Below are 23,534 nucleotides of genomic sequence, written 5' to 3'. Positions count from 1 at the left end.
CGGTGCCCGTCCGCTCTGATACCAATTGATGGATCGAAAGCGCTAGAGGGGGGGGGGTGAATAGCGCTCGTGGCTATTTCATTTTTCGAAATCGTAAAAGCTTGTTCAGAAATAACGCAGCGGAAAAGTAAATAACGTAGACACAAAGGATTTACTTCGTTCGGATCCTGTGACGACTCCTACTCGAAGGCCCGCGATCCTTGGAGACCTTGTAGGCATCTACCATGGATGCCCACAAGGTGATCCTTGGAAATGCGTTTAGAGAATACCTTATCATGTCAAACTCGGTCATGTGGCAGATGTCACCTCCGGTGACATCAATGTGCAATGAGGACATGTAAGCTGACAGAATGTGACAGTAAGGCCATTCAGTCTAAAGAATCCCAACCAAGCTCGAAGGTTAAATTCGAAGTGACCTGCTACGGATGCAATCAAAAGGGTCACATCAAGGCAAATTGCCCGAACCAGAAGGATCCAAAGAAACCCAAAAGAAAGAAAGCATTGAAGGCAACATGGGACGAGTCTTCTTCCGAGGAATCCGACGACGAAGAACTAGAACAGACGAACTTTCTCGCCTTGACAGCGCCGGCAAACCACTACCGTACGAGGACTAGGATGCATCTTTGATCAAGAAAGTGAAAGCTAATGCCAAGGCAACCTGCACCCTCCAGTGTGGCCTATCAAAAGAAGAACTCAACCGCGTCAGTCCCTTCAACAGTGCCAAAGAGTTGTGGGAGAAACTAATTGAACTTCACGAAGGGACATCCGACACCAAAGTAAGTAAAAGAACCTAATTTTTAATAAATTATTTAACATCAAATTGCAGGAAGGTGAAACAGCTGCCCAACTCCATGCCCGGATTCAAGACCTGCTCAATGGGCTTCATGCAATTGGACAGAAGGTAGACAACCGGGACATCAATTGGTATCAGAGCGGGGTCATTTTGAATCGGTGCAACCACCATTCAAAATATTTTTTCGTGGTATTTTTTTTATTTTCGGAGTCGATTAGAATTTAGCCTCATAGCTATATTCTAATTCTTTTTCCCTCGAATCGGTCTTTCTCGGAATTGGTGCAACACCACCCGAGTTCGTGATCCATTCTTTTTCCCTACCGCACTACTAAGCCAGGACCAAGTTCTGGGACATTTTTTTTTTATTGTTTTTCGCTTTAGGTAAAAGTAAAATGGCCCTTCAAGAAGGCTACAGTACTGCCCGCCCTCCGCTATTCACCGGAGATGACTTCGGATACTGGAAAGGTCGGATGGAGGCATATCTCCAGACTCACTTTGAAGTCTGGATGATTGTCAAAACCGGATTCGAACAACCATTTTCTAAGCATTCTCTGTGCGACAAGCTGCTAATGTCTCGACTCAGAAGTGCTGCAACGACAATTCGGAGCTTCAGCTTTATTCTTTTTATTGTCGGTACAATATTCTTTTCTGCTTGAATTGTACTTAGCGTGTAATAGATTTTACGAATTATAGTTGTTGCCCACCGGAAGCGATCAAGGATCGCGGGCCTTCGAGTAGGAGTCGTCACAGGCTCCGAACGAAGTAAATCCTTTGTGTCTACGTTATTTACTTTTCCGCTGCGTTATTTCTGAACAAGCTTTTACGATTTCGAAAAACGAAATAGCCACGAGCGCTATTCACCCCCCCTCTAGCGCTTTCGATCCATCAATTGGTATCAGAGCGGACGGGCACCGCCTCTCCACGCGGTAGATAAGTCCTTGGAGACCTTGTAGCCATCTACCATGGATGCCCACAAGGTGTTCCTTGGAAATGCGTTTAGAGAATACCTTATGATGTCAAACTCGGTCATGTGGCGGATGTCACCTCCGGTGACATCAATGTGCAATGAGGACATGTAAGCTGTCAGAATGTGACAGTAAGGCCATTCAGTCTAAAGAATCCCAACCAAGCTCGAAGGTTCAAGTTGGGGCCTCCAAACAAAATCGATGATTCTAGGTTGGGGCCACTAAATAAAGAGTTTCGAACCCTTTTCTATAGAAAGAAAGTGATTGAGCCCAGTCCATGATTCAGTTTAGAATATAACGCCACCCCCTATTTGAGTAAGGCTGAAAGCATCAGCACGCACGAAAGCAGAAGAAATCCAGACGCCGGCCAGAAAGATGTTAACTGGAAGAATCCGTATCGAAAGCGCTAGTGGGGGGGGGGTGAATAGCGCTCGTGGCTATTTCGTTTTTCGAAATCGTAAAAGCTTGTTCAGAAATAACGCAGCGGAAAAGTAAATAACGTAGACACAAAGGATTTACTTCGTTCAGAGCCTGTGATGACTCCTACACGAAGGCCCGCGATCCTTGATCGCTTCCGGTGGGCAACAACTATAATTCGTAAAATCTATTACACGCTAAGTACAATTCAAGCAGAAAAGAATATTGTACCGACAATAAAAAGAATAAAGCTGAAGCTCCGAATTGTCGTTGCAGCACTTTGAGTCGAGACGTTAGCAGCTTGTCGCACGGAGAATGCTTAGAAGATGGTTCTATTTGAAGCTGCACCTCAACCCTCTTTTTATATGAGGTTTCGGGCGCCTGGGACCTTTCCGGGCGCCTGGAGTGTGACGTGGCCAGCCAACTAGGTTGCTCCACGTGGTGAAGTCGCGCAGGGGATAAAATTTGGTCCCGGGCGCCCGGACCTCCGGGCGCCCGGATCCATCCCGGGCGCCCGGACCTCCTTTTTCCAGGAGCCGCTTCTCCTGCAAAACAAGGTTAGTCCGAGCAATTTCATACCCTGCAAGACAATGTTAGAATCTGATAATTCATAAGTGAAAAAGAGCTGACAGTCTTCGGACTGTCCGAGTCTGACTTCGAATTCCCAACCAGAAACCCTAGGTCGACTCGACGCCTACTGTTCCCTCTACGGGGAACGCGTCCTCACCTACTCCACTCAGGAGATTTACCTGATGTCAGTCCGGTCCTCCAGACCGACTGAACTTTTCGCCTAGGGTTACCACCCCCTAGGACCTAAGGTTACCGCCCCTTAGGGTTTTTCTCCACCTAGGGTTACCGCCCCCTAGGACCTAAGGTTACCACCCCTTAGGGTTTTCCTCCACCTAGGGTTACTGCCCCCTAGGACCTAAGGTTACCTCCCCTTAGGGTTTTTCACCTGCCTAACCGCAGCTAGGACTTTCCTGAAACACTCATTCAAACATGTTAGATCACACACTAACTTAACTTTGAATCCTTTGCCATTATCAAAACTAAGGTTCGATCGTCGGATGCTTCCCGCACCAACAATCTCCCCCTTTTTGATAATAGCAACCGAAAATCAATGTTAAGTAAAAAATATGCAGTTATGTATAAGCACAAGAACGACGATAAGCGTGATAGCAAGATAAGCATAAACATAGCTCCCCCTTAATATAAGTTATTAATAGTCATAGCTCCCCCTTAATACAAGCTCCCTTTAAAATATTTTTTTTGAATTTTTCTTTGAATTTCTCTACTCTCCCCCTTTGCCATATATAAAAAATGAGCTAGTTTTGAAAAACTTAACTTTTCAAGACAGAATTTAGCAGAAAACATTTTAACTTAGGCAAGGAGCAAGTGAAAGGCAACACCTTAGAATTGATTTTGCTTAAAGAGATATAGCAAAAAGGAGCTCTTTTTAACTTAGTGTATTTTGAGGAGTTTCCAAAATTTTCACAGGAAAATTTTCAAAACACAATTTTCAACTTTAGAAATTTTCAAACAAAAATTTTCACCTTCAGAAATCTTCAAACAGAATTTTCAACTTCAAAAATTTTCAAACAACATTTTCAACTTCAGTAATTTTCGAACAAAATTTTCAACTTCAGAAATTTTCTAACAAAATTTTCAACTTTAGAAATTTTCAAACAAGATTTTCAACTTTAGAAATTATCTTGAAAAAAAAATATTCAGGTTTTTAAAGAAAATTTCCAAGGAAAAGAAATTTTTAACTTAAAAAAAAATTTCAAAGTTTTAAATAATTTTCTAAAAAACTTTTTTTAACTTAACGTATTTTCGAAAAAGTTTCAGCTTAAATACCTTTCTAACAAGAACAAAAAATTTCAAAGTAGAAGACACTTGAAAGTTTTAAATTTGGAGAAAGTTGTTGAGAAAGCTGCTTAAGGCATGTTTTTGAAATGAATTTCAAGAATACTTAAGGCAAAGGAGAAGCGATAACCTTATCTTTTAATAGCTTGCCATTTGTTTTAGTAAGGTATCAGAGCCCTAAAGTCCAAGCATGAATCAAGATTTGTTTTGATCAGGTATCAGATCCCTTAAGTACAGACATGCTTAAACTTATTATTTCCTTCACCAACTGTCTAACCGTTTAGCTACTTGCTGATTGCCTAGAGGGCAACAGTGTTCACTTGGTTAGTCAAGTCAAGTCAATTGATCCAGTTAGATTTGACTAAGGCTGGAAGACTTGATTTGATTACTTTTAATCACGTATTTAACGCCCAGACTCATATTGATGCACAGAAATTAGCATTCTCGAGTCCAGACTGTACCCTATGCATCTCACACCGTTCTATGTTTTACAAACACAATCAAGGTAAACCTAGGTGTTTGTGAGATGCTCTGGCTGAGTTCTGGGGGAGCATGATTTCTAGGGGGAAATCCTAGGCTAAATCCAACTTTTGAAAGTCTAGTAAAGTAGGGATTTGAAAAATCAAAGTTTGTCTAGAATTTCAAAAATGTGATTAAAAGACTGATCTATTAGATTAAGGTATAGTTAATCAAGTCTGAAGTAAAACAGTCTATTAGATTAAACAATCGACATAGATAAAAGAGTCATAATAGAGCTGCTACATGTTGTACTAGAGTCATAATAGAGCTACAGTCGGAGCTACTGAGATGATGAGGGAGGTGGTCCGGAACCCAGCAACCGGAGTAGTGTCAGGAGCTCAGTGTGACGAGCCTGATCGTCCTCTCGTAGATCTCGGCGCAGGTCGGAGAGCCCCTGCCGTACGTCTCGTCGTAAGTCGGAGACCTCCTATCGGACCTCTCGTCGAAGATCGCAGACCTCTCGCCGCATGGCCTGATGAAACTCGGAGCTCTTATTCTGGAGACTCGACATAGCCCTCTCTAGTCCGGAAACTCGATCAGCTAGAGTGCGGGGAGCTGGGTGTGGTGCTCTAGGTGGTGGTGGGGCAGGAGCAGCCTCCTCAGGAAATAGTGCCAACATGAACTCATCTTGCTCTGCCTCCCCCGCCTGCTGGTGCTGTGCCCCCCTACGCCAGGACATGGTACCCTCATCGTCTATATGGATATTTGCTAGGGAAAAGTTCCTAGATCCTATGATGTCAAACTCGGTCATGTGGCGGATGTCACCTCCGGTGACATCAATGTGCAATGAGGACATGTAAGCTGTCAGAATGTGACAGTAAGGCATATGTACTCGTCTGCTGGTCACGTATCCAGCTGCGTAAATAATAGTGGAAAAGATGTGTAGGCTGATGTCTATGTCTAACCTATGACACAGGGCATAGAGAAGAAAGGAGTGAAATGGACGCATCACCACAATGTCGTGAGTGGTCAGCGGTAGAATACAAAGCACTAGAACCCTATAAAGGGCGTAGTCCTGAATTCTAAGGTTAACTGACCTAAACTGGGTCTCAGTGGGATCACGCTGGTCCTCAAAGAAATATGAATTGATCGTATCGAGGGTAATATGTGAGTAGGGATCTCCAAAAGGTAGCTCCCTAGGAGGATAGCATAAAAAGGTGCAGGGTGACTCTCGTAACCCTAGAAACTCACGAATGGTAGTGGGAGATAATGTGATATCCGTGCCAGCTGCCCTAGTGATATAGGTGAAGTCGTCTACTTTTACTAGGTTGTTGTAAAATTCGGCACATAAACTTATGTTTATTGGGCTGGTGCACTCAACAAGGTTTTGCAACCTATAGTGGTTTATAGCCTCGGTGACTGGAATACAAGAGCGTAGAAAGAACGATCTATCTATACATTTGGTTCTAATGACCATGTAATTTGTTGACATAAACTTAATCCTAAGTTCGTCGGTGGGAAACCTAGGGTCAATGCTAGGTGTAGAGGGCCCAGCACCAGATTTAGAACGCTTCCTAAATTTCAAACTAATATTACACTAAGAAATAAACAAGCATTATAAGAAATAAAGTTTAGGAGGGGATAGACATTTTACCGAGGAGCCATTGTAAGAAATTTTAGAACTGACGACCTCGGTTGAGTCACGACTCCGTATCAACTGCGGAAAATTTAAATTTTGAAAGTCTTCGCAGGGAAGCCACAAAGCTTAAGGAAGACTTGAAGGTGCAAGGGTAGGGGGCGCCCCCTGCCCCATATATATAAGGAAGTCCGGGCGCCCGGAGTCGTGTGAGGCGGTGCGCCCGGGTTCTCTGCGGGCGCCCTGAGTCCGAATACCGGGGGCGCCCGCCCCGGTTTTTGACCCTTGTTTGTTCGTTTTTTTTTAATGTTTTAATTAACTTAAAATGTTTAAGTTAATTTGATTTTAAACATGTTTAATTGAGAATTATTTTAAATTAATTCAATTTTGAAATTGTTAAGTAATTTGGAGGAATATTTAAATTTTAATTTGCTTAGTCATCTCACCCGATGTATGTTTTCAATCAGGGGATCCTATTATTTTGTGAGATGAATTAGTTCAATTTATAGGGTTTTGTTTAACTTTATGTTAGATTCGGGTTTAGCTTTGGGTTCAACAAGTAAGCATTCTTTGGATAAACTTCTGGGCTATGGTGAGTCACAAGGAGCTCATTAAAGTAACCATGCCTTCGAGGTTTCCCAAATAGTCCTACCCATTGAGCTTAATACTAAACCTTGGTCTAACTAGTTAGGATCCATTTAAGGGTAGCTTCGGTTAGTTCCACTTGGCCAAATGCACCAGGTCGAAGCCATATCTTCCTAGACATGTGATGCCCAAGTTTTCCCAACGTACTATCATCCAAAAACTTCACCAGTACTGTGCTTCAAGTTAAAATTTTACCCTTTTTGATCTATCCTTATTTACCCATCCGGGTAATCTACTCTTGTTTACCCATTTCGGGTAGATTAAGTTCGGTTACCCTGTCGGGTAAATAGATTTCGGAGTTGCCAGCTATTCTGGACCCTCCTTCTATTTGATTTTTTGAATTTTAAATTTTAATTCCGAATTTTTAAATTTGAGTTTTAGATTAATTTTGAATTTTTATTGTTTGAGTTTTAGATTAAGTTCGAATTTTTAATTTTGAGTTTTAGATTAAGTTCGAATTTTTAAATTTGAGTTTTAGATTAATTTCGAATTTTTTAAATTTGAGTTTTAGATTAATTTTGAATTTTTTAAATTTGAGTTTTAGATTAATTTTGAATTTTTAAATTTGAGTTTTAGATTAAGTTCGAATTTTTAAATTTGAGTTTTAGATTAATTTCGAATTTTTTAAATTTGAGTTTTAGATTAATTTCGAATTTTTATTGTTTTGGCTCCCCCTGGATCATAGCCTCGATAAGGTTTATTGAGGTAATGTATTTGATCCTTAGGAACCCAATAATGTCCAAGTCCAACTTGATTGATCAGGTTGGACTTGGCAACCCATGCTTGGACCATTCTTCTATTTGGTTTGTTTATTAAGGATAGGTAAGATTTATATTTCTTTTTATATCCTAGTCCAGTTCGATTGTAGATTGCCCTTTGTGTTCCAAGAATCAAGTCAAGATTCTTGGATCCCAAGGAGAATCGTTCTAGGGTAGTTTTCAAATCCTTTACCTGACTTTTCAGATTGGAATTCTCTTCCTCAAGTTTTTGAACTTGAGTTGAGGTTCCGGTCTGAACTTGATCAGTTAAGGATTCGTTGTTTGGCGTTTCTTTAAGGAGTGTTACCTCCTTTAGAAGCGTTTTGATTCGAATCTTGGACTTAGCTACTTTATGCATTTAATAATTAATTAAGCTATATAAACGATTTTTACTTACAGAGAGGTTCGGTCCTTCGGAAACGGATGCGGATCCGTGGCTTCTCTCGGACTCGGTTTCCGATTCGTCCTCACTTTCGGATCCGTTGGTGTAGTCCCGGGCTGTCAAGGCGAGAAAGTTCGTCTGTTCTAGTTCTTCGTCGTCGGATTCCTCGGAAGAAGACTCGTCCCATGTTGCCTTCAATGCTTTCTTTCTTTTGGGTTTCTTTGGATCCTTCTGGTTCGGGCAATTTGCCTTGATGTGACCCTTTTGATTGCATCCGTAGCAGGTCACTTCGAATTTAACCTTCGAGCTTGGTTGGGATTCTTTAGACTGAATGGCCTTTCTGAGATCCTTTTTGTTGAAGCCCTTCTTTTTGTAGAGCTTCTTTACTAAGTTGACTATTTCAGTTGTAAGTTCATCGTCATCTTCTGAATCTGATTCTTCTTCTGACTCAGGTTCGGTTCTCCGCTTGTTTTTTGACTCACGCGATCTCCCTGTTCCTGCAACCAAAGTCAACCCTTTCTCGGTCGGGCGTGCATGAAGTTTGAATTCTGCAAAAAGTTCATCTAATTTAATGGTAGATAAGTCCTTGGAGACCTTGTAGGCATCTACCATGGATGCCCACAAGGTGTTCCTTGGAAATGCGTTTAGAGAATACCTTATGATGTCCCGGTTGTCTACCTTCTGTCCAATGGCATTAAGCCCATTGAGCAGGTCTTGAATCCGGGCATGGAGTTGGGCAGCTGTTTCACCTTCCTGCAATTTGATGTTAAATAATTTATTAAAAATTAGGTCTCTTTTACTTACTTTGGTGTCGGATGTCCCTTCGTGAAGTTCAATTAGTTTCTCCCACAACTCTTTGGCACTGTTGAAGGGACCGACGCGGTTGAGTTCTTCTTTTGATAGGCCACACTGGAGGGTGCAGGTTGCCTTGGCATTAGCTTCCACTTTCTTGATCAAAGATGCATCCCAGTCCTCGTACGGTAGTGGTTTGCCGGCGCTGTCAGATGGTCGTTCGAATCCGGTTTTGACAATCATCCAGACTTCAAAGTGAGTCTGGAGATATGCCTCCATCCGACCTTTCCAGTATCTGAAGTCGTCTCCGGTGAATAGCGGAGGGCGGGCAGTACTGTAGCCTTCTTGAAGGGTCATTTCACTTTTACCTAAAGCGAAAAACAACCCAAAAAAAATGTCCCAGGACTTGGTCCTGGCTTAGTAGTGCGGTAGGGAAAAAGAATGGATCACGAACTCGGGTGGTGTTGCACCAATTCTGAGAAAGACCGATTCGAGGGAAAAAGAATTAGAATATAGCTATGAGACTAAATTCTAATCGACTCTGAAAAAAAAAATACCACGAAAAAATATTTTGAATGGTGGTTGCACCGATTCATGACCTCGATACCAATTGAATCAAGCTGATAGCGCTGTGTGGTTTGTTTCTCGTATTTGTTCTGCGCATCTTTGAAGAAATAATGTAACGACAAGTAAATAGCACGCGAAGAGCTATTCGCCCCCCCTCTAGCTACTTTTCGGTCCCATCAGCAACAACTATAATTCGTAAAATCTATTACACGCTAAGTACAATTCAAGCAGAAAAGAATATTGTACCGACAATAAAAAGAATAAAGCTGAAGCTCCAAATTGTCGTTGCAGCACTTCTGAGTCGAGACGTTAGCAGCTTGTTGCACGGAGAATGCTTAGAAGATGGTTCTATTTGAAGCTGCACCTCAACCCTCTTTTTATATGAGGTTCCGGGCGCCTGGAGTGTGACGTGGCCAGCCAACTAGGTTGCTCCACGTGGTGAAGTCGCGCAGGGGATAAAATTTGGTCCCGGGCGCCCGGACCTGTTTCGGGCGCCCGGATCCATCCCGGGCTCCCGGACCTCCTTTTTCCAGGAGCCGCTTCTCCTGCAAAACAAGGTTAGTCCGAGCAATTTCATACCCTGCAAGATAATGTTAGAATCTGATAATTCATAAGTGAAAAAGAGCTGACAGTCTTCGGACTGTCCGAGTCTGACTTCGACTCGACGCCTACTGTTCCCTCTACGGGGAACGCGCCCTCACCTACTCCACTCAGGAGATTTACCTGATGCCAGTCCGGTCCTCCAGACCGACTGGACTTTTCGCCTAGGGTTACCACCCCCTAGGACCTAAGGTTACCGCCCCTTAGGGTTTTTCTCCACGTAGGGTTACCGCCCCCTAGGACCTAAGGTTACCGCCCATTAGGGTTTTCCTCCACCTAGGGTTACCGCCCCCTAGGACCTAAGGTTACCTCCCCTTAGGGTTTTTCACCTGCCTAACCGCAGCTAGGACTTTCTTGAAACACTCATTCAAACATGTTAGATCACACACTAACTTAACTTTGAATCCTTTGCCATTATCAAAACTAAGGTTCGATCGTCGGATGCTTCCCGCACCAACAGTCCGGTCGGAGGAGAGCGCCTCGACCGATGGTTCTTTGCCGCGTGGAGAGGCGGTGCCCGTCCGCTCGGATGCTTGCACTGCGGAGGTTGCCGAACGGAGGGGCTTCTCAACTCGTCGTCTTTTCCTGTCGAGCGGGAGTTCGTCCTCCGGATCGGAGCTTTCCTCCCGAACGGTCGGTTCTTTGCTAGAAGTTGCACTGCCAGCGACATCCATTGGCGAAGCCTGAGCGGCCGACTCGCCTGCCTGCGCTTCACTCTCGTCCTCGTGAGAGCCGACCGGAGCAATGCCCAGTTGCTCCATCTCCTTGGCGGTTGCCGCCTCAAGCGCCTCCGCTTTTCTCTTCAAAATCCCGAGCATCACGGACTCCATGACGATATTCGCTGCAAAGGAAAAAAAAAAATCAGTTAGCACTCAAAGTGCATACCCAAGTGAAATTCTTACTGAAGCTGCTTGGGAGTGGAGTTCGGCTCGGACTCAGGCCGAATATGTACAACACACCTTCAGACAGAAACTTGTTGATATCGAGCTTCAGACCGTCAAGCATGTTCGCGGCCTAGAGATAGTCCGGTCGGGACTTAAATCTTTTTAGCTTAGGAGAAGTAGGCGGCCCGACCTGCCATTTGGTTTGGAAGGGAGCCCGCTCGGGGAGACGAAGATAGAAGTAATACTCCTTCCAGTGTTTATCGGAGGAGGGAAGTTTATCAAAGAAGACTAGGCCGGGCCGAGCCTGGAATAGATAGATACCCAGCTCGGACTGCTTGGGATAATAAAAATAATAAAAAGTTTCCGGGCAGAGAGGAATGCGGTGTATCTTGAACAATACCACCACTCCACACAAAAGGCGAAAAGTGTTGGGAACTAATTGGGCGAGCGGAAGACCAAAGAAATTGCAAACGTCGACGAAGAAGGGGTGGAGAGGAAACCGCAGACCGGCTGTGAATTGGTCGCAGAAAAAACAGATAGCTCCGCTCGGCGGTTTGTGAGGCCGAGCAGATGGTGAGGGAAGAACGAGTTCAAAGTTGGACAGAATATCATAACTATTAAGCAATGCCTCGGCGTCGCGCCGATCGAAGCGAGACTCCATGGTAGTATACCAGGGGCCTAAAGTGAGATCTGCGGATCGGGAAGAACTGGCCATTGTCCGACCGGGCAAGAAAGCAAAAGGCAAGAAAAAGACACACGACAGAAGGAAGAAGATGATAAAGGGGGCAACGACCAGAAGACAAGAACTTGACAAAAAAACACAAGGGAAACAAAGAAGAAAGGCGGAGGAACCTTACAAAGAAGCTGGGGATCGAAGAAAGTAGGCGGGGAATCGTCGAAAAACGGAAAATCCGAGTCGCCGGAACGCTGAAACACTGAAGAAGGTTGCGGGACACGTGAAGGAAAAGGTGCGGCGGAGGAAGAAGGTGAAAGCTTTATAAGGTCGGGCCCGATCGACCTCGACCGTCGGATGCAGGTCACAAGAACCGAGGCCCACATCGGGCCGTTCATTTCAAACCGCCGATGTCCCATCGGACACATCGCCGAGCCGTACGATGACGCCCGCGGAGGCGCCACATGGCGCCATGCCATAGGGGCGCATTTAATGAGTGTAGGACCGTTGGGCCGGCTAGAAGGGGGGGTTGAATAGCCCTGCAAAAATCAAAACACAAACAACCCTTCCTCGAACGATTAAGCTAACACTTGTAAAATGAATTAAGCAAATAAATAAAATCATAAAAGAAAAGACGAGGCACCAGATGTTTACTTGGTTACAACCGATGTGGTTGTTAATCCAAGGAAAATTAAGCTCAAAAACTCCTTCAGGCGGAGAAGCCTCTTACAGCATTTAGGCACAGAAAACAGAAGCTTAACTACAACTAAAGCATACAAGTGTTTTGAAATAGAATGATCGTGATTTCTGAATTGATGAAAAGCTTCTGGACCAAGGCTATATTTATAGCCTTGGTCGGGGCGCCTGGAAGGGTTCCGGGTGTTAGGACCGAAAAGTAGCTAGAGGGGGGGGGGGGTGAATAGCTTCGCGTGTGCTCGTCGAGCTTCGTTGCTTGTTTCTTCAAAGTGATGCGCAGCGGAATACAAAGAAACAAACTACAACAATGCTAACAATAGAATTTTACTTGGTATCCACCTCACAAGAGGTGACTAGTCCAAGGATCCACGCACACACACACACCTCCACTAATAAACACTCCTTTTCGGTAACTACCGAAGGCGGAGAAGCCCTACAAGACTCTCAATACAAGTAGAAGAAAGGGTAGTAAAGAATAAGCAAAAGCTTACAAGAGATGCAGTAAAAACCCTAGCTTCTTCTTCTTCTCGTTGCAACTCGCCTCTTGACTTGGATGAACCTCCAAGAACCTTCAAGAACTGGCGGTGAGGAGCTTAGAGAGTGCTGGGGAGGAGCTGTGATGAATCTGGAATGAATCGGTGAAGTTCTGCTGAAGGAATCGCACTACAACAGCTATAAACGACGCCAACGGTCGAATCCCAATTGATCGGGGAGGCTTTGGATCGATCCACGGATCGATCCAGAGCGCCTCTGTGCTCTGGAAAAATTCCTGGATCGATCCACGGATCGATCCAGTGCTTATCACGCGAAACAGCAGCGTCCCAATCGATCCACTGATCGATTGGGACCTCTGGATCGATCCACCGATCGATCCAGAGGGGTTCTGTTCGCGGGGACTCACCGGATCGATCGGTGGATCGATCCAGATCTTGGTTTTTGCCCAAAACCAAGCCCAAAGCCCCCTAAACCAACATCTAGTCAACCATGACTTATTGGTACATAAGACCTAGCATCCGGTCACCCTTGACCAGCTAGGACTCTCTCACCAAGTGTCTGGTCAATCCCTTTGACCCACTTGGACTTTTCTCTTCTTGCCAAGTATCCGGTCACTCCCTAAGACCTACTTGGACTTTTCTTCCTCGTGCCAAGTATCCGGTCAATCCCTTTGACCTACTTGGACTCTCACCAGATGTCTGGTCAACCTTGACCCATCTGGATTTCTCTTGCCTGGCTTCACTCACCAGGACTTTCCCAATTGCCTAGCTTCACTCACTAAGTCTTTCACCTGGCTTCACTCACCAGGATTTTTCTCCTGCCTAGCTTCACTCACTAGGACTTCCCAATTGCCTAGCTTCACTCACTAGGTCTTTCACCTGGCTTCACTCACCAGGATTTTCCTCCTGCCTAACATCCCAGTTAGGACTTCCCAGTCAAGTATCCGGTCATCCTTGACCTACTTGACTCTTCTTCAATCAACCTTGCATTGTCAAACATCGAAATCCAAACCAAGACTCAAGCTTGGTCAACCAGGTCAACCTTGACCTGAGGAATGTTGCACCAACAATCTCCCCCTTTTTGATGTTTGACAATACCAACACTATCACTTACAATACCACATGTAAGTTAGGCTAATCCCTTAGCCTAAACCTTTTTCATGCCACTAGGTAATGAATACATAAGTTAAGCCCTTCATTCTCCCCCTAAGAGGGCAAACTCCCTCTAGGTGATAAAAGCCTAACTTACTCCCTTTCATTCTCCCCCTATTGGCACACATCAAACCATGCCCCATTTTTGGGCACACATTAACAGATTCACTTGTTGAAAACTCTCCCCCTGAAGAGTTGCTCATCGTCGTTCACAACTTCACTCGTTGTGATCAGCACGATAATGAAGGTCTCATACCCTTCATTAACCTTAACCCTATATTCTCCCCCCAATATAGGCAAATGCCCATCCTTGAGCATTATCCACTTGAAACCACTTGAACAATGAGGATATCCACTCCCCATTAAAGTTCAAATGCTCAACCTTGAGCATGTTCTTAACGGAAGGTTAACCACCTTCCAAGGTTCATGAAAAAAATAATTTTTATGTCTTTAAAGAGTCCCTCCCCATAAAGACATGGTGGTAACTTCTGTCATTGCACCAACAATGACCTGGATTCCCTAAAACTTTAGGAAACCCTATTGTAGAAGTTTTGAGGTTCAAATGTTCAAAATCTGAAACAAACCTCAACCTAAACTTCAACTTAGCCTTCTTTAACCAATCCATCCTTGTTTTCACATGAAAACACCCTTTTTATGTATACACATGCATTTTTAGGGGTTTGGAAAGGTTATCTAGACTAAATTAGGTTTAAAGATGCTGAAATCAGGTTTTCCCAGCCAAAATCAGCAACTTGGATCGATTGGAGTTGGGTTCCAATCGATTGAACCTTTCTGAATCGATCCACTGATCGATTCAAACTTCCTGGATCGATCGGCTGATCGATCCAGCGAGCTTCTGCTCGCGGGAGACTTGCCTTCTGAATCGATCCACGGATCGATTCAGGCACTCCAATCGATCCATGGATCGATCGGAGCTCTGATAGTAGCTGAATTTCAAAATCAGCCAACTTCAGAAACCCCTAGAAAATTCTACAAAAATCCAAAAATCATGAAATTTCGTGTAGGCATTATTTAGGGCATATACTATCAAGGAAAAATAGTTTTCTATGAAAATACTTCATATTTTCAAAGATTGACACAAACTTGAAAACTTGCAAAAACTTTAGTGTTTTCTTCAAGATTGTGTCTAACTATTCAATGGTGATTACTATCAAAAGATAGCCTTCACCAAGGTTTTCCAAAATCATTTTGAAAACATTTTCAAACCAATATCCCACTATGTTCCTTGGGCTTAATGCACATAACTTGTACATTAGCTTTCCCAATGATGGGAAAACACATAACTATGTATTTTGATGAACTTAAAAACTCAAACGAATGCACTAAATCAACATCTTGAGTTTTGTTCATCATCCTAACATCTCACTTGTATTTAATGTGCACTAAAACACATACAAGTCACCTTATCGTCCTTGTGAGATGTGAGATTTTGGTTTTGCCCTATTCTAAGGATCATGCATATCTATCTAGGCATTTTAGAGATATTAGACATCCACCTAGGATGTCACTTGTTAATAAGTGTTGTTAAATGTCATTTGTCCTTAATTACAAGGAATTAAACTTAATGCATGATTATGTTATGGCATACATCAAAAGGAAATAATTTTTCAAAAGAAAATATCCTATAGCTACATGATGTATGAATGTCATGACATGGTTTTTTTTTTTTGATTTTTCATAATAAAAACATGAATGCAAAAATAGACATGATGTCATGGCATATGATGGGCAAACAATCATGGCAAGGTTTAGCATAAATAAAATATACCTAGATTACCTATCTAAGTATCCTTAACCACTTAGCTAAATCAAAAAGCATAAACCCTAGATCGCCCAATTTCCTTAAGAAAATGCCAAAACCCAACTTGACATTTCTTTAATCTCTTGATTTGTTTATGCCACTTAAAAATTAAACATATCCTCAAATATTGGCATATTCCATTTTTCCTCAAGAGTAAAAACGTAAATCAAGGCCCGGATTGCCTTAAATTTCTAAGAGAATACCAAAATCCCAACTTGGTATTTCTCTAGGTTCTCTCAATTTATGTCATTTAAGATAAAATCAATTTTTCCATCATTAGACACATTTTACTCTTCCAAAGAGTAAATGATAATTCTATTTCATTTTCAAAGGTTAACAAAAACCTTGAAAATGCTCATTGAGTGTCAATTTCTTCAAAGTTAGGTTAACTGCCCTTCTTCTTAGAGTTGACACTCTCTAACCCATCTATGGGGTAGAGAAGATGCTCCTAGGAACCCAACACCTATTGGTGCTCCTTGGATGCTCTAGGTACTCACTAGGGATAACTTCCCTAGATACCTTCCTAATGACCTTGTTGGGCTTCTTAGAAGCCTTGGTCACATTTTCTAGGTCAACTCTAGGGATAGCCTCCCTTGTGACATTGTTAGTGACTTTCTTAGACTTCTTAGAAGTCTTAGTCACATTTTTCGCAAAAATACTATTAGGGATAACTTCCCTAGTATTCTTGGCTTGACCACTGGACCTAGGGTTTGTTCCATAACTATATGGAACTCTATGGTACGAGGGCACATCCTTCTTAGCCTTTGGTTTGTATCCCAACCCTCTATGGCCATTGGATGGCTTTGATTTTCCTAGCCCTAGGTATTTCTCATTTTGCCCTTGTAGGATATTTTCCATCCTCTTTAGGGTCTTTTCCATTTTATCAAGTCTTGACCTCAAGACTTGATTTTCTATCATTAAATCCTTAGGTTTTGGTCCATGAGCATTTTTGTTCTTGGGCATGTATCTATTATCCTTAGTGTTCCCGCCCAAGTGTCTATCTACCTTCCTAACCTTAGGTTGGGTAGTTTTGGCATGTAGGGCCACATGCTTTTCCTTAAAGCCCTCATGCTTTCTATTCTTATGGTAAATTGCATTAAAATGATAAAAATTTGAACTATCATGCTTTTTACCATAATGTAAAGGGGTAGGCTCAATAAATGTTACCTTCTTCTTTACCTTGGAGGCTTCCCCTTGACTAATGCCTCCTTGAGCCTTGATCATCTTCTTCCCCTTGGGGCATTGACTTCGGTAATGCCCCTTTTGGTTGCACAGGAAGCACACAATGCACTCCTTGCTCCTTTTTGTTCCGGGGATGGTCTCCTTGAGCTTCTCCTTGCCTTTTTGTGCCATTTGACCCTTTTTCTTGGCCAATTTGGGGCACTTGCTCTTGTAGTGCCCATGTTCCCTACATTCAAAGCATATAATATAATTTTTATTATTAATTGAAATATTTATACCTTTGCTTGTAAGGGTGGCATCTTTTCCTCCATTTGATATGAATGTAGAGGCTTCCTCTTGATCCGAAATTGATTTTCCTCCAATTGATTCATCTTGACTTGTGGAGGTGGAAGCTTCTTCATCCTCTTCTTCTCTTGACCCGGATGTGGAGGATTCTCCTTCTTCTTGATCCGGTGTCACCAAGAGTTGCTCCCCCTCAATCCTAGAGGTGGAGGCTTCATCATCTTGAATATGAAACAAGGAGTATGCTCCCTCCTTGTTCCCTTCGATGCATTCCCTTGAGGATGAAACTTCTTCTTGGACTTCTTCTTCGGAGGTTGAGCATCTCTCAACCTTGGAGTCCTCCTCTTGGTCTTGCTCCAAAGAGTCACCCTCTCTGGATACTTCTTGCTCTTGTACAGTGGAGGGGATCTCTTCATGAAGCTTGGCCAATTTGCTCCATAAATCCTTTGCATCTTCAAATTCTCCAATTTTGCAAAGGATGGTGCTTGGCAATAAATTTACCAAAAGCTTGGTCACTTTGTCATTGGCCTCGCACCTTTGGACTTGCTCCGAGCAACATTTGCTTTTCTTGAGAAGCTTGCCCTTGGAGTTTGTTGGAGCTTCAAATCCTTCCATTAGAGCAAACCATTGCTCTATCTCCATCATAAGAAAGTTTTCGATTCTTGATTTCCAAGAATCGAAGCTCGTGGAAGTGTATGGTGGAGCCACCCTCGTGTCGAATCCGAGCCCATCTCGGAATTCCATTGTAGAAGTTGAGCTTTTGAATTTCTTTGACTTTGACAATTTTGCTTCAACTTCTTCACCCTCTAGCTCTTCTTGTTATGCTTGACCCTTCCGGCGATGATTCCGGTGAAGAGCGGCCTCGCTCTGATACCACTTGTTAGGACCGAAAAGTAGCTAGAGGGGGTGAATAGCTCGTGTTCGTCGAGCTTCGTTGCTTGTTTCTTCAAAGTGATGCGCAGCGGAATACAAAGAAACAAACTACAACAATGCTAACAATAGGATTTTACTTGGTATCCACCTCACAAGAGGTGACTAGTCCAAGGATCCACGCACACACACACACCTCCACTAATAAACACTCCTTTTCGGTAACTACCGAAGGCGGAGAAGCCCTACAAGACTCTCAATACAAGTAGAAGAAAGGGTAGTAAAGAATAAGCAAAAGCTTACAAGAGATGCAGTAAAAACCCTAGCTTCTTCTTCTTCTCGTTGCAACTCGCCTCTTGACTTGGATGAACCTCCAAGAACCTTCAAGAACTGGCGGTGAGGAGCTTAGAGAGTGCTGGGGAGGAGCTGTGATGAATCTGGAATGAATCGGTGAAGTGCTGCCGAAGGAAATGAACGCCTGCGGCTTAAATCGACGCTAACGGTCGAATCCCGATCGATTGGAATGCTCCCAATCGATCGGGGAGGCTTTGGATCGATCCACGGATCGATCCAGCGCTTATCGCGCGAAGCAGCAGCGTCCCAATCGATCCACTGATCGATTGGGACCTCTGGATCGATCCACTGATCGATTGGGACCTCTGGATCGATCCACCGATCGATCCAGAGGGGTTCTATTCGCGGGGACTCACCGGATCGATCGGTGGATCGATCCAGATCTTGGTTTTTGCCCAAAGCCCCCTAAACCAACATCTAGTCAACCATGACTTGTTGGTACATAAGACCTAGCATCCGGTCACCCTTGACCAGCTAGGACTCTCTCACCAAGTGTCTGGTCAATCCCTTTGACCCACTTGGACTTTTCTCTTCTTGCCAAGTATCCGGTCACTCCCTAAGACCTACTTGGACTTTTCTTCCTCGTGCCAAGTATCCGGTCAATACCTTTGACCCACTTGGACTCTCACCAGATGTATGGTCAACCTTGACCCATCTGGATTTCTCTTGCCTGGCTTCACTCACCAGGACTTTCCCAATTGCCTAGCTTCACTCACTAGGTCTTTCACCTGGCTTCACTCACCAGGATTTTTCTCCTGCCTAGCTTCACTCACTAGGACTTCCCAATTGCCTAGCTTCACTCACTAGGTCTTTCACCTGGCTTCACTCACCAGGATTTTCCTCCTGCCTAACATCTCAGTTAGGACTTCCCAGTCAAGTATCCGGTCATCCTTGACCTACTTGACTCTTCTTCAATCAACCTTGCATTGTCAAACATCGAAATCCAAACCAAGACTCAAGCTTGGTCAACCATGTCAACCTTGACCTGAGGAATGTTGCACCAACACCGGGCGCCCTGGGGGAGGATAAATTTTATCCCCCAACGTTCAGATCGAGTTTTGACTCGATCTGGTGAAAATACTGGGTCCGGGTGCCCGGAAGGGTTCCGGGCGCCCCGGGCTGCTCCGGGCGCCCCGGAGCCCAAAGTCAACAGCCGTTGACTTTTTCGTCCGGGACCTCTTCTCTGGTTCAGTCCCACCTTGGTCCGGTTCTTCTCCTCCGGATCTGCTCACTTGGGTGATCTCTGCCATCCGGAAAAGGGCTCACCCGAACCCAATTTCCGGTCTTCTCGAGCGGGCTTCCCTCCGGCTTCTCGTCCCTCGGAATCGCCGCGTGTTTCCTTCTTGTCCGCCGGCGTACTCATCCGCAGTCTTCGTCCCTCAGACGCACCGCGTGCCGTCCTTCTCGCTAGCTGCGTCTCTTGCTCCCCGAGCAATCTTCCGCTCCGGCTTTCGTCCCTCGGAACCACCGCACGCTTCCTTCTCGTCCACTGGGGTACTCTTCCGCAGCACCTCGTCCCTCGGACTGTCGTCCTTCTCGCTAGCTGCGTCTTCCGCTCGACTACCTGTGTTCCTAAGCTCCTGCACACTTAGACACAAGGTTAGAAACACACAGGACCTAACTTAACTTGTTGATCACACCAAAACAACCTTGGGGTTCCAACAATCTCCCCCTTTTTGGTGTGATCAACCCAAGTTAAGCTAGGGTAAAATAGACTTTAAATAAAATTAAGTAACTTAACTTAATTTGCAATTTAAGTACAAAAAGATAGAAAAAAATAACTCTATCTACCTCAGTAAAAAAGATAGACAAAAAAATTAAATCTATCTACCTCCCCCTAGACTTATACTTTCCCTTCTCCCCCTTTGTTCACAAAAAAATGGGGTTCCAAGAGAAACAATCTAAGCCAATATTTTAAAAATAAATATTTCTAACTTAAAAAAAATTTCTAAGTAATTTGAGCATAAATTTCTAATTTCAGAAAATCTTTTAACTTAAGAAAGAATGATTTTTGAGAATTTTTAAGCACATAAATGACTTAGTCAATTAAAAATTTCTAAGTAAGTCAATTTCTAAATTGAAATAAAATGTTTTGAATAACCCTTTTTAAAGCACTAATTAATCCTTGTATTAATGCTTCATTAGTAAGTTAATTAAACATTTATTTCAATATTTTGGCTTCCAGGTCGTGGCGAGGCACGAGACCTTCTTGGTTATTGGAGCAACAACCACTTCCTTGACAAAGCCTCATAAAGAAATTCTTTGTTTAATTTTCTCACTTAAAGCGCTAATTTTAATTTTAAAATTCAGTTTAAGCATGATTTAGGAACCCAATATAGGTTCCAACCTATTGGATTAACTAAAACGTTTTTAGGAATATATTTTCTTGAAATGTTCCTAATTTGTCCAGGGTGATATTTAAAGTACCAATTTAAATTATTAAATCTTCTACCATTGGTTTTAAATGAACATGCATGGTTTTTCAAATTATCTACTTGAATTTTCAAGTCATTATTTTCAAGTTTCAATTTTTCATTTTCCAATTTTGATTTATCTAATTCTTCTAGAGGGCAAGACTTAGCTAAAATTATTTTTTATTTTTTATTTCTTTTTCTAATTTACAGCAGTCTTTAGTTAATAACTTAACAAATTTATAAAGTTTATCGGGAGGAAGAGAATGTACCTGACTTACCTTATCGAGTTCGTTTTCCGTGTCTCCCCCTGAACTGCTGCTTTCTTCTGACGACGCTCCCCCTTCATCGATGCTCTCGATGCTCATTTCGGAAGAGCTTGACTCGCAGTCGTCGTTTTGATGACTTGGCATTAGAGCAAGTCCGGAGAATGCCTCGACTTCCGACTCCGACGACATATCATCTCACGTCGCCTTTAGGGCTTTTCGCTTTTGGATAGGCTTCTTACCCTTTTCCTTGTTCTTGCTCTTCAGCTTGGGGCAATTGTCCTTGACGTGCCTTTCTTCGTCGCAATGGTAGTAGCGGATCGTCCTTTTCTTCTTCCCCTGCGGATGGTTAGTAGATCTGGATTTACAAAGTTTCTTGAATCTTCTTACCATCATTACCATTTCCTCGTCGTCGAGAGAAGATTCCGACTCAGGTTCGTCTCTCGAAGTTTTGAGGGCGACGTTGTTCTTGGGCTCCTTCATTCCTGCACATCTTGTCTCATGCACTTCAAATGTTGAAAAAAATTCTTCTAATGAAATTTTTTCTAAGTCCTTCGAAATGTAAAAAGCATCTACTAGTGATGCCCATTTTGAATTTCTTGGAAATGAATTTAAGGCGTACCTGAGCGAATCTCGGTTACTTACCTTTTCTCCGAGATTCGTGAGTCCGGTGATGATTTCTTTTATTCTGGAGTGCAGATGTGCGACTGTCTCGTCTTCCCCAAGTCACAGGCTAGTGAGCTGATTGCGAAGCAGATCTCATCTAGCGAGTTTGACTTCGGACGTACCTTCGTGCAGCTCGAGGAACTTCTCCCAAAGTTCCTTTGCGGAGTTGTATTTACCGATCCTGTTGACTTCTTGAGGCGGAAGAACGCTTAGCAGATGGTACTCTGCTTTGCTGTTCGCCATGAAGTCAGTCTGCTCCTTTTTTGTCCATTTATCTATTTCCTTGTCCTCTAGAGCTTCAAAGCCAAATTTCATTGTTAAAAATAGTTCAATATCTGTTGTAAGAAATACCTGCATCAGTTTTTTCCACGTAGAGAATTCCCCTTCGTATTTCGGCGGATGGATGCTTGGTCCGGCCATGACGTTGCTTCGTTCGGTGGTTAGTCCTCCTGAAGCGCCTCGGCTCTGATACCACTTGTAGGACCGTTGGGCCGGCTAGAAGGGGGGTTGAATAGTCCTGCAAAAATCAAAACACAAACAACCCTTCCTCGAACGATTAAGCTAACACTTGTAAAATGAATTAAGCAGATAAATAAAAGCATAAAAGAAAAGACGAGGCACCAGATGTTTACTTGGTTACAACCGATGTGGTTGTTAATCCAAGGAAGATTAAGCTCAAAAACTCATTCAGGCGGAGAAGCCTCTTACAGCGTTTAGGCACAGAAAACAGAAGCTTAACTACAACTAAAGCATACAAGTGTTTAGAAATAGAATGATCGTGATTTCTGAATTGATGAAAAGCTTCTGGACCAAGGCTATATTTATAGCCTTGGTCGGGGCGCCTGGAAGGGTTCCGGGCGCCCTGGGGGGGGGATAAATTTTATCCCCCAACGTTCAGATCGAGTTTTGACTCGATCTGGTGAAAATACTGGGTCCGGGTGCCCGGAAGGGTTCCGGGCGCCCCGGGCTGCTCCGGGCGCCCTGGACTGTTCCGGGCGCCCCGGAGCCCAAAGTCAACAACCGTTGACTTTTTCGTCCGGGACCTCTTCTCTGGTTCAGTCCCGCCTCGATCCGGTTCTTCTCCTCAGGATCCGCTCACTTGGGTGATCTCTGCCATCCGGAAAAGGGCTCACCCGAACCCAACTTCCGGTCTTCTCGAGCGGGCTTCCCTCCGGCTTCTCGTCCCTCGGAATCGCCGCGTGTTTCCTTCTCGTCCGCCGGCGTACTCATCCGCAGTCTTCGTCCCTCAGACGCACCGTCTTCGTCCCTCAGACGCACCGCGTGCCGTCCTTCTCGCTAGCTGCGTCTCTTGCTCCCCCAGCAATCTTCCGCTCCGGCTTTCGTCCCTCGGAACCACCGCACACTTCCTTCTCGTCCACTGGGGTACTCTTCCGCAGCACCTCGTCCCTCGAACTGTCGTCCTTCTCGCTAGCTGCGTTTTCCGCTCGACTACCTGTGTTCCTAAGCTCCTGCACACTTAGACACAAGGTTAGAAACATACAGGACCTAACTTAACTTGTTGATCACACCAAAACAACCTTGGGGTTCCAACAATGAGCGCCATTACGGCGCGCAGCACGCGTGCCCGATCTTAATGGAGAAGATTTGCACGAATCCCGAGGAGATCCGAAGGGCGTCAGCGTTGACCGTCGGCACGGTAGCAAAGCCAGCGGCAGTAAGAGGCCGAGCGGCCGTGAGGAGGAACATTCTAGAAAGTGGCAGAGCGGTGTCACTCCGGCCGACCGGCAGTCCAGTCAGTCAGACTTAGCGCCTCCTTCGACTAGATTTGAGGGGGAGGCATGTGATCCGGTGGTAAGGACGGGGGACCCTCGTTGGCGGAAGGTCAACGACACGTGAAGGTCAAAGGTCAAGAGATTCAACCCTGAAACCCGACCGACCGGA

Source organism: Zingiber officinale, chromosome 9A, assembly GCF_018446385.1.
Source record: "Zingiber officinale cultivar Zhangliang chromosome 9A, Zo_v1.1, whole genome shotgun sequence".
In the NCBI taxonomy this organism is placed as follows: Eukaryota; Viridiplantae; Streptophyta; class Magnoliopsida; order Zingiberales; family Zingiberaceae; genus Zingiber; species Zingiber officinale.
The sequence above is the reverse complement of the archived record's forward strand: the minus strand, read 5'-3'. Positions refer to the sequence as shown.